At 56.4% G+C, this 8,785-nt stretch overlaps 1 protein-coding gene across 3 annotated transcripts in view; it reads left to right on the top strand.

Annotated features, from left to right (window-relative positions):
* LOC139278668 (uncharacterized) overlaps nt 1-8,785 on the top strand; it is an 81,865-nt gene that overhangs the window by 5,908 nt on the left and 67,172 nt on the right. Inside the window, exon 1 of one of the 3 annotated variants that reach the window (XM_070897716.1) lies at nt 1,506-1,556. The exons of the other annotated variants lie outside the window; for them this stretch is intronic. The gene's annotated coding sequence lies outside the window, so the exon portion shown is untranslated. Of the gene's footprint in view, nt 1-1,505; nt 1,557-8,785 lie in introns of those variants that run through there. 3 annotated transcript variants of the gene reach the window in all.

Here is an 8,785-nt window from a genome sequence, read left to right as displayed (position 1 = left end):
AACTGGCGACGAGTACACGAATCCAACACAAAGATACAGCAAACTGTGGGTATCCGGGAGAAGTTCTCGGAGGGTGAGGACTGGGAAGCCTATGTCGAATGGTTAGACCAGTACTTTGTAGCCAACGAGCTGGATGGAGAAGGAGGCGCTGCAAAAAGGAGAGCGATCCTCCTCACGGTCTGTGGGGCACCGACCTACAGCCTCATGAAGAATCTTCTGGATCCGGTGAAACCCACAGATAAGTCGTATGACGAGCTGCGTACACTTGTTCGGGAGCATCTTAACCCGAGGGAGAGCGTGCTAATGGTGAGGTATCGGTTCTATACATTCCAGAGATCTGAAGGTCAGGAAGTGGCGAGCTACGACGCATAGCTAAGGCGGCTTGCAGGACAATGTGAGTTTGATGGCTACCTGGAGCAAATGCGCAGAGATTTTTTGTACTGGGCATTGGCCACAAGACCATCCTACGAAAACTTTTGACTGTAGAGACACCGACACTCAGCAAGGCCATTGCGATAGCACAGGCGTTTATGTCCACCAGTGATAACATCAAACAAATCTCTCAGCACACAAGTGCTAGCAATGTTCAAAAATTAACTGGAACTGTGTTTGCGAGCAGAAATGTACAGGGCAGAACCCACAAGTCCGCAACTGCCAGCAGGCCTCAGGTGACCCAGATGACTCAGAGTCCGCAACAAAGGATGAATGCAAGGCAATTCAAACCTTGTTGGCGTTGTGGAGGCTTCCATTCAGCCTATTCATGCGGCTTCAAAGGGTATGTTTGCAAGAGCTGTGGAACAAAAGGCTGCAAGCTCTGCAAAACCTGCTAACCACCACGTGGCAGAGGAAGATCGGTCCATGGTGGATCAAAGCAATTTCGAGCCTCAGAGAGAGGAGGCAGATGCTGAAGTACATGGGGTGCACACATTTTCGACGAAATGTCCACCGAAAATGCTAAACGTAAAATTGAATGGCTTACCCGTAGCCATGGAACTGGACACTGGCGCTAGCCAATCCATCATGAGTAAAAAGATGTTTGAGTGACAGTTGTGCAACAAGGCACTTAGACCAGCCCTGAGCCCCATCCACACGAAACTGAGAACGTACACCAAAGAGCTTATCACTGTCCTGGGCAATGCCATGGTCAAGGTCACCTACGAGGACATGGTGCACGAACTGCCACTCTGGATTGGCTCAGGCGATGGCCCCACATTGCTTGGAAGGAGCTGGCTGGGCAAAATTCGCTGGAACTGGGATGACATCCGAGGGCTATCACATGTCGATGACGTCTCATGTACCCAGGTTCTCAACAAATTTCCTTCTCTTTTTGAGCCAGGCATTGGAAACTTTTCCAGGGTGAAGGTTGCGGATCTACTTGGTCCCAGAGGCACGATCCATTCACCACAAGGCACTTGCGGTACCTCACATGATGAGGGAGAGAGTGGAAATCGAGCCGGACAGGCTGCAACACGAGGGCATCATCTCCCCAGTGGAATTCAGCGAGTGGGCCAGCCCGATTGTTCCAGTACTCGGTCAGGATTTGCGGCGATTATAAAGTAATTATTAATCGTTTCTCGCTACAGGACCAATACCTGCTACCTAAGGCAGACCACCTAGTAAAAGATCCTTTCGGAATGAGTGATCACAGTATGGTTGAATTTGTAATACAGATTGAGGGTGAAGAAGTAGTGTCTCAAACGAGCATACTATGCTTAAACAAAGGGAACTACAGTGGGATGAGGGCAGAGTTGGCTAAAGTAGACTGGAAACACAGACTAAACGGTGGCACAATTGAGGAACAGTGGAGGACTTTTAAGGAGCTCTTTCATAGTGCTCAACAAAAATATATTCCAGTGAAAAAGAAGGGCGGTAAGAGAAGGGATAACCAGCCGTGGATAAACAAGGAAATAAAGGAGAGTATCAAATTAACCAATGCGTTATAAGGTGGCCAAGGTTACTGGGAAACTAGAAGATTGGGAACATTTTAAACGACAGCAAAGAATGACTAAGAAAGCAATAAAGAAAGGAAAGATAGATTACGAAAGTAAACTTGCACAAAACATAAAAACAGATAGTAAAAGCTTTTACAGATATATAAAATGGAAAAGAGTGACTAAAATAAATGTTGGTCCCTTAGAAGATGAGAAGGGGGATTTAATAATGGGAAATGTGGAAATGGCTGAGACGTTAAACAATTATTTTGCTTCGGTCTTCACAGTGGAAGACACAAAAACCATGCCAAAAATTGCTGGTCACAGGAATGTGGGAAGGGAGGACCTTGAGACAATCACTATCACTCGGGGGGGGGTAGTGCTGGACAGGCTAATGGGATTCAAGGTAGACAAGTCCCCTGGTCCTGATGAAATGCATTCCAGGGTATTAAAAGAGATGGCCGAAGTTATAGCAGATGCATTCGTTATAACCTACCAAAATTCTCTGGACTCTGGGGAGGTACCAGTGGATTGGAAAGCAGCTAATGTAATGCCTCTGCTTAAAAATGGGGTCAGACAAAAGGCAGGTAACTATAGGCCGGTTAGTTTAACATCTGTAGTTGGGAAAATGCTTGAAGCTATCATTAAGGAAGAAATAGCGGGACATCTAGATAGGAATAGTGCAATCAAGCAGACGCAACATGGATTCATGAAGGGGAAATCATGTTTAACTAATTTACTGGAATTCTTTGAGGATATAACGAGCATGGTGGATAGAGGTGTACCGATGGATGTGGTGTATTTAGATTTCCAAAAGGCATTCGATAAGGTGCCACACAAAAGGTTACTGCAGAAGGTAAAGGTACGTGGAGTCAGAGGAAATGTATTAGCATGGATAGAGAATTGGCTGGCAAACAGAAAACAGAGAGTCGGGATAAATGGGTCCTTTTCGGGTTGGAAATCGGTGGTTAGCGGTGTGCCACAGGGATCGGTGCTGGGACCACAACTGTTTACAATATACATAGATGACCTGGAAGAGGGGACAGAGTGTAGTGTAACAAAATTTGCAGATGACACAAAGATTCGTGTGAAAGCGCGTTGTGCAGAGGACACAGAGAGACTGCAATAAGATTTAGATAGGTTAAGCGAATGGGCTAAGGTTTGGCAGATGGAATACAATGTCGGAAAGTGTGAGGTCATCCACCTTGGAAAAAAGAACAGTAAAAGAGAATATTATTTGAATGGGGAGAAATTACAACATGCTGTGGTGCAGAGGGACCTGGGGGTCCTTGGGCATGAAACTCTTTTTGGGAGTGAACAAAAAAAACATTAAACCGTGCCCCACCGATCTGGGGGAAACACCAAACAGGCCCTTTTATTTTTTGTGGTATTTTTTGGGGTTTTTTTTTGGCACAAAAACATTTTTTCTCCAAGTGCCCCCTATAAAAGGGGAGGGGGACACTAAAAGCATCGGCAATTAAAACAAATTAACTTAAAAACATAAAATCAAATTAAAATTTGGTTGCCGGGCGTGACGATGCACTCCAGTCCCTCCGGTGCCCACCTCTCGCGGAAGGCCGCGAGCGTACCGGTGGACACCGCGTGCTCCATCTCCAAGGACACCCTGGCGCAGATGTACGCGCGGAAGAGAGGCAGGCAGTCAGGTTGAACGACCCCCTCGACCGCCCGCTGCCTGGACCGGCTGATGGCACCCTTGGCCGTGCCCAGGAGCAGTCCTATGAGGAGGCCCTCGGACCTACCCGCTCCCCTCCGCACAGGGTATCCAAAGATCAGGAGTGTGGGACTGAAGTGCAGCCAGAATTTCAGGAGCAGCCCCTTTAAATAATAAAACGGGCTGCAACCTCGTGCATTCCATAAAAACATGGAACACGGACTCTTCCAGAACGCAGAAATTGCAGGCGGCCTGGAAGCCCATGAACCGGCTTAAAAATTTATTGCACGGGACTGCTCCGTGCACCACCCTCCAGGCCAAGTCCCCGATAAATACTGGGAGGACTCCCGCATAGAGTGCCCTCCATCGGGGACCCCCGCCTCCTCCGGACGGCAAGATAGTACGCCATGGCATGTCCGGACAGCAGGCAAGGATGGCAAAGTTGAGAGTGCACAGGAGCAGCCCGTACAGGAAACCCCTCCGCGCGGAACTGAAAGGCACGGAGGGGATTTCCCCGAGGCGGCTCAAGTTGTGAGGCGCCGGCCCCCGAGGGAGGTTCCGGGGTTTGGCGCCGATGAGGAATTCTGTCCGGACGGGGGTCAGTTCGGACGGGATCTCCCCACGTGCTTGAGCCTCCTCGATGCACCTAACGGAGTCGGGGCGCAGAGCTCTTTTTAGCGACGCGATGGCATCGGCCGCGTGGCGGACGTTGGCAGAATTTAGACGCCGCGCCAGCATGTCTGGCGCCATCCAGCCCGCTCCTCCGCCATCGAGCAGGTCCCTGACCCTGGTCACCTCACCAGCCACAGCCCTCTCGTCCGACCACCACCTAAAACCTTGGTCGTGGAGGTACGGATTCCCGAGCAGCGGCTCCTGCAGGACGGCCGCCACTCCAGCCGGTGGAGAGCTGCGCTTGGTGGAGACTTTGTTCCAGACCCTGATGAGTTCGTTGTAAAAGACAGGCAGCTCCCGGAGGGCGGTCCTGACGCCCCCCACACTCACAAACAGGAGCTGCGTGTCGTAGTTGAGGCCGTGCTGCTGGCGGAAGAAATACGTCGCCAGAGCACGCCACCTAGGAGGGGGCTCGACGTAAAGGTATCTCTGCAGGGTCTGAAAACGGAAAGTCGCGAGCTGGGTGCTGACGCACACCAACGACTGACCGCCCTCCCCAAGCGGGAGCCTCAAGACCGCCGCAGAGACCCAGTGCTTCCTGTTGTTCCAGAAGAAGTCCACCAGCTTCTTCTGTATCTTGGCGACAAACGCAGGGGGAGGGGTCAAAGTGACCAGCCGGTACCACAACATGGCGGCCACCAGCTGGTTTATGACTAGCGCTCGACCCCTGTAGGACAGCACTCGGAGCAGTCCTGTCCAGCGCCCTAGGCGAGCGGCGACTTTGGCCTCCAGCTCCTGCCAGTTCGTCGGCCAGGCTCCCTCGTCGGGGCTAAGGTAGACTCCCAGATAGAGGAGATGGGTCGTGCTCCAGGCAAAAGGCCGGAGCTCCTCCGGCAGGGAGTCCACCCGCCACTGACCCACCAGGAGTCCGGAACATTTCTCCCAGTTGATTCTGGCGGAGGATGCGGCCGAGTAAATCTCCTGGCACTCACGCATCCTCTGCAAGTCAGCGGGATCCTCTACCGCGAGGAGCACGTCATCGGCGTAAGCCGAGAGGACGACCTCCACGCCCGGCCCTTGCAGAGCCAGTCCCGTCAACCTCGTCCGCAGGAGGCGCAGGAAAGGCTCCACGCAGACAGCATATAACTGGCCGGACATGGGGCATCCCTGGCGCACCCCTCTCCCAAAGCGAAGGGGCGCCGTCAAGGACCCGTTAACCTTAATCAGACACTCCGCGGCGGCGTACAAAAGTCGGATCCGGGCGACGAAATGCGTCCCGACCCCGAAAGCGCGCAGAGTTCCGAGCAGATAGTCGTGATCCACCCTGTCGAATGCCTTCTCTTGGTCGAGGGATAGGAAGGCGACCGACAGACCAGCCTCCTGGGAGTAATGGATGAGGTCCCGGACCAGATGGATGTTATCATGGATTGTCCGGCCCGGGACCGTGTAGGACTGGTCGGGGTGGATCATGTGGTCCAGCACGGCGCCAAGGCGAGCAGACATCGCCCTGGCGAAGATTTTGTAGTCCGTGCTGAGGAGGGAGACCGGGCGCCAGTTCTTAAGGAGGCGGAGATCGCCCTTCTTAGGCAGCAGGACGATGACTGCCCTGCGCCAAGAGAGGGGCATCTCCCCGGTCGCCAGACTTTCCCCCAGGACCCGTGCGTAGTCGCCCCCCAGGACCTCCCAGAACGCCCTGTGGAACCCCACGGTCAGCCCGTCCAGCCCCGGGGATTTTCCCCTCGAGAGCCGGTCAAGGGCGCCGGTCAGCTCCGCCAGGCTTAGCGGAGCTTCCAGATTTTCAGCTCCCTCCGGGCTGACCTTCGGCAGGTCCTCCCACAAAACTCGACGCGCTTCCTCGCTGGACGGCTCCGGAGAGAACAGGGCCCCGTAATATTCACGGGCCCTGTTGTTGACGCCCTCCGGATCCGAGACGAGAGAGCCGTCATCGGCCAGCAGCGTCAAGAGCTGCTTACGGACACCCTGTCTTTTTTCCAGCGAGTAGAAGAAGGGGGAGCCGCGGTCCAGATCCCGCAGGAACCGGATCCGCGACCTCACGAACGCGCCTCGGGACCCGACGAGCTGCAGGTCCTTCAGCGCGGCCTTCTTCGCTTCGTACACCGTCCACAGGGCCGGGTCCCCGACGACTTGACCGAGACGGGACTCCAGGTCGAGCACCTCTTTTTCTAGGCGCCCGACCCTGGCCGCCCGCCTCTTGGTCGACCCCCTCGCGTACTCTTGACAGAAGACGCGGACGTGAGCCTTGCCCACGTCCCACCATAGCCTCAAGGAGGGGAAGCCCCTCTGCTTCCTTCTCCAGTCGGACCAGAATCGACGGAACGAGTCCTGGAACCGCACGTCCTCCAGCAGCCGGTTGTTAAAATGCCAGTACGCGGACCCCGTCCCCGCGCGGAGCGAAGCGAGCTCCGCCCACACCAGGTGGTGGTCCGAACACGGCACCGGCCGCATGGAGGCCGCCGGGACGCAGGAAACGTACGCCCGAGACACGTAAAGGCGGTCGACTCTGGACCATCCTACTCCAGGCCTCACCCAAGTAAAGGCGCTGGAGTCGGGATGGAGATTTCGCCAGACGTCCACCAAGTCGAAAGACCCGACCAGGTCCCTCAACTTCTCCATCGCCGTCATGCTCTGCGGGGCACCGGAGCGGTCCCTCGCCTCGAGGGTGCAGTTAAAATCCCCCCCGAGGACAATGCAGTCGCCGACGTCACCGGAGCCAAGAAGAGCGGACACCTCTTCAAAGAAGCGCGTTTGCTGCGGGCCGGGCTGAGGGGCGTACACATTCACGAGATGGAGCGGCACGTCCCCCAGGCGAACCGTTACGTGCAGCAAGCGGCCTGGCATGGGCTCCTCGACCCCCAAGATCTCCGGCTGAAAATGCGGGGCCAGCAAGATGGCCACCCCACTAGAAGTGGCGGTGAGGTGGCTCATGCAGACCTCTACTTGCCATTCCAGGAGCCACGTGGCTTCGTCTCCCAGAACGGTGTGGGTTTCTTGCAGGAATCACGCCGCATATTTCCCTTCCCGCAGGAGCGAAAAATTGTTAAATCTACGGCGTGCCTCTCTGCCGCCGTTGATGTTGAGGCTGGCTATGGCTATTTTCATGACAAGAGCATAGTGCAACCTCTACCTAACCTATTGTGGGGGAGGGAGCGGAGTCTTTTGTTGAACTCCGCTCCTTCAGCAGCCCAGCAAGGAACTTTTTGAGCCGGCACAGCTCAAGGCCTTGCGCCTTTGATAAGGGCCCGCCCGTGGCCATGGTTTTAGCGGCGACGCGGACGGAAGCGATGAGCAGCCCCGGCTCGGACCATCTTTCCCGGGCCAGATGGGTTCGGTTGCGGCGACCCTGGCTCTGGACCAAAAAGTCCCGGAGATCCTCTACAAGAATGAGGAGGGTCTCAGCGGCGGGCACGAGGAGATCCACCGCCTCACTGGCGATGGACTCGAGATCTTCACCCGCGTCCTCCACCGAGTCCCCGTCCCCCTCCGGGAGGTCGCCGCTAGCAGCCGGCCCGTCGACCGCACGAGGTACGGCAAACGGCCCGACCTCTCCATCCGGCTCTGGCTCTGCCCCGATCCCACCCCCAGGATCGTCGGCAGAGGAGTCCCCACTGGGCTCTTTTAAAATTGGTGCTGGGTCGGGAAGCGACAGCGGAATGGGTTCCTCCTCGGCCCCAGGAACCGGGGAACACGGAGAGACCTGGTCAAAGTAATGTTCCAGGTCCACCAAGTACCCCAGCTCCAAAGTAGGGGCGAGGGTTGTTGTTCTTCCCCCTCCCCGCCGCCAACCCCCGGCCCAGCGTGTGGATGTATGTTAAAATTGTCTGCAGTTTCATTTTCTGCCGAGTCGAGCAAGTCCCGGGGGAAGTCGGTTATTGGCTGGGCGGGCTCAGGTGCGGCCTTTTCGGCCCCGCCCGCCTCAGTCCCTGGGACGCTCGACCCGGCGGCTACGCATTCCTCCGCTGGCCGCACGCCCCCCACAACAGGCAGATCTTCCACGCCATCCCCGGGAGGCAGCGGCTGGGCAGCCTCGACTGCCTCACCCTCCCCAGGGACAGATTCCTCTCGCCTACAGCGCAGTTTGGGGGCGCCGGTGGGGGACGCGGGACACGCGGCGGGCACCGACTCCTCCACGGAGGGATGTTGTTCCCCCTCCGCCTCATTGGAGCGGCGCCTCCTTTTGTTCCTGGGGGTGCGCAGAGGCAGGGAGATCCCCGTGTCTGCCGAGGCCTCCCGCTCCACTCCCCCCTTTTTCTTGTCTTGCCCGCGCCCGAAACCCTCTGCGGTATTAGTCAAGGGCTCGGGCACGGGCTCAGGGCACCCCTCGCCAGTGACAGGGTTGGGCCGAGCGCGGTAAACAAGTTGTTTGGCGCACTGAGGTGACCCGCCTCTAGATGTTTAGCCGCCTTCCGCGCCTTCTTTCCGGTCGGACGCTCTCCCTCCCCCCCGCCGGAGGCCGTGAAAACAAAGGCCCCCGACGATGCCCGCGCACCTACGGCTCCCGGCACGCGGACGCAACCAGGGGGAGGGGTGGCGGCGGCGCCAGCCTTGGCCG

The sequence above is a fragment of the Pristiophorus japonicus genome, chromosome 13 (genome assembly GCF_044704955.1).
Source record: "Pristiophorus japonicus isolate sPriJap1 chromosome 13, sPriJap1.hap1, whole genome shotgun sequence".
Classification (NCBI taxonomy): Eukaryota; Metazoa; Chordata; class Chondrichthyes; family Pristiophoridae; genus Pristiophorus; species Pristiophorus japonicus.
This window is presented reverse-complemented; position numbering and strand designations above follow the sequence as displayed.